This window comes from Chrysemys picta, unplaced genomic scaffold (assembly GCF_011386835.1).
Source record: "Chrysemys picta bellii isolate R12L10 unplaced genomic scaffold, ASM1138683v2 scaf1261, whole genome shotgun sequence".
Classification (NCBI taxonomy): domain Eukaryota; kingdom Metazoa; phylum Chordata; order Testudines; family Emydidae; genus Chrysemys; species Chrysemys picta.
Window position 1 is genome coordinate 1 of NW_027053968.1, and position 2,500 is coordinate 2,500.

Consider the following 2,500-nt stretch of genomic DNA (forward strand, 5'->3'; position numbering starts at 1 on the left):
CGGGCCCCGGAGCCGGAAAAGGGAAAAAAAGGATCGGGCCCACTAGAGACATGGACCCGGCCGCCAAGCAGGCCGCCCTGGGCTGACCCTCCCCGGCCGCAGCGAGGGACTGCCTCCCGGCCGACAGGATCGGGCCCCTGGAAGTCTGGGGGTGGGGGGGGGAAATCGCCCCACGCCTCCGAGGAGGGCTGCCCGGGCGGGCCTGGCCCCGGAGCTCGAAAAAAAAAAAAAGGATCGGGCCCACTAGAGACATGGACCAGGCCGCCCTGGGCTCACCCTCCCCGGCCGCAGCGAGGGACTGCCTCCCGGCCGACTGGATCGGGCCCCTGGAAGTCTGGAAAAAAGACTGGAACCTGACGCCTCCGAGGAGGGGGCGCCCAGGGAAGGAGGGAGATCCGGGTTGACCTGGTGACCGGACGGGAAAGAGGCCACCGGGCGTCCCCCCCCTTAAAACCTAGGGGTTGACCTGGTGGCCGGAAAGCGAACCGGCCAGCAGGTGAACCCTTTCGATTCCACGGGTTGACCTGGTGCCCGGGAAGCGAACCGGCCAGCAGGTGAACCCGTTCGATTCCACGGGTTGACCTGGTGCCCGGGAGGGGACTCTGAAAATTTTTCAGCCCTTTCGACTCGGGGTTGACCTGGTGGCCGAGAGGGGACTCGCACGGCAGGCAAGCCGCCCTGGGCTCACCCTCCCCGGCCGCAGCGAGGGACTGCCACCCGGCCGACTGGATCGGGCCCCTGGAAGTCTGGAAAAAAGAATGGAACCTGACGCCTCCGAGGAGGGGGCGCCCAGGGAAGGAGGGAGATCCGGGTTGACCTGGTGACCGGACGGGAAAGAGGCCACCGGGCGTCCCCCCCCCTTAAAACCTAGGGGTTGACCTGGTGGCCGGAAAGCGAACCGGCCAGCAGGTGAACCCTTTCGATTCCACGGGTTGACCTGGTGGCCGGAAAGCGAACCGGCCAGCAGGTGAACCCGTTCGATTCCACGGGTTGACCTGGTGACCGGGAGGGGACTCTGAAAATTTTTCAGCCCTTTCGACTCGGGGTTGACCTGGTGGCCGAGAGGGGACTCGCACGGCAGGCAAGCCGCCCTGGGCTGACCCTCCCCGGCCGCAGCGAGGGACTGCCTCCCGGCCGACAGGATCGGGCCCCTGGAAGTCTGGGGGTGGGGGGGGGAAATCGCCCCACGCCTCCGAGGAGGGCTGCCCGGGCGGGCCTGGCCCCGGAGCTCGAAAAAAAAAAAAAGGATCGGGCCCACTAGAGACATGGACCAGGCCGCCCTGGGCTCACCCTCCCCGGCCGCAGCGAGGGACTGCCTCCCGGCCGACTGGATCGGGCCCCTGGAAGTCTGGGGGGGGGGGAAATGGAACCTGACGCCTCCGAGGAGGGGACGCCCAGGGAAGGAGGGAGATCCGGGTTGACCTGGTGACCGGACGGGAAAGAGGCCACCGGGCTTGCCCCCGTTAAAACCCCTAGGGGTTGACCTGGTGGCCGGAAAGCAAACCGGCCAGCAGGTGAACCCTTTCGATTCCACGGGTTGACCTGGTGCCCGGGAAGCGAACCGGCCAGCAGGTGAACCCGTCCGATTCCACGGGTTGACCTGGTGCCCGGGAGGGGACTCTGAAAATTTTTCAGCCCTTTCGACTCGGGGTTGACCTGGTGGCCGAGAGGGGCCTCGCACGGCAGGCAAGCCGCCCTGGGCTCACCCTCCCCGGCCGCAGCGAGGGACTGCCCCTCCCCACCCCCCGGCTGACAGGATCGGGCGCACTGGAAGTCTGGGACAGTATTTTCCCCGACGCCGGGGAGGGCGGGCGGAGGGGCTCTGGCGGCCAGCCCGGGCCCCGGAGCTCGAAAAGGAAAAAAGGACCGGGCCCGCGAGAGACGGGGGCCCTGCCGCAGGGGGGGGGGCAGTCCGACCGGGGCTCACCGTGCGGCAGGCCCGGGCGTCGGCAGGGGAAAGCGGGCGAGGAGGCGCGGGGCCGGGTGCCTACGGCCATACCGGACCGAACGCCCCCGATCCCGTCCGATCTCGGAAGGTAAACCGTCCCGGGCCTGGCTAGTACTTGGATGGGTGACCGCCTGGGAATCCCAGGTGCCGTAGGCAGCTTTTCCCGGTCCGAGTCAGCTCTCTCTCCTTTTCTGGGGGGGAAGGAGAGGGGGGGACGGGCCGGAAAGCCCCTCGTCGCTCCTGCCGAGTCGGAGGTCGCGGCCGCAGGTCACGGGTCTGGGCGCCTGGGGTCCGGCTCCCCACCCACCCGGCTTCCTCCGCGGAGGACCCCCCCCGGGGCCACCGAAGCCGCTGGGGGAGACCCCGGGCATGGGGCGGACTGGCCCGGACCCTCCCGGCCGCCGGCCCGCAGGTCCGCCCCGAATCCCCCCCCGCGGCCACCCAGGCCAGGCCTGGCCAGGCGGGACGGACGGCGGGTGTCCAGCGCCCAGCGGCTTCCTCCAGCGGGGACCCACGGACCCCAAAGCCGCAGGGGGAGGCCCCGGGCCCGGG

The 2,500-nt window shown here is 69.9% G+C and overlaps 1 non-coding gene across 1 annotated transcript; it reads left to right on the forward strand.

The window, feature by feature from the left end:
- The first annotated feature begins 1,985 nt into the window (after positions 1 to 1,985).
- On the forward strand, positions 1,986 to 2,104 carry LOC135979815 (5S ribosomal RNA). The gene has a single exon (XR_010597061.1). It is a non-coding gene; the product is annotated as a 5S ribosomal RNA (ribosomal RNA).
- The last annotated feature ends 396 nt before the right edge of the window (positions 2,105 to 2,500 follow it).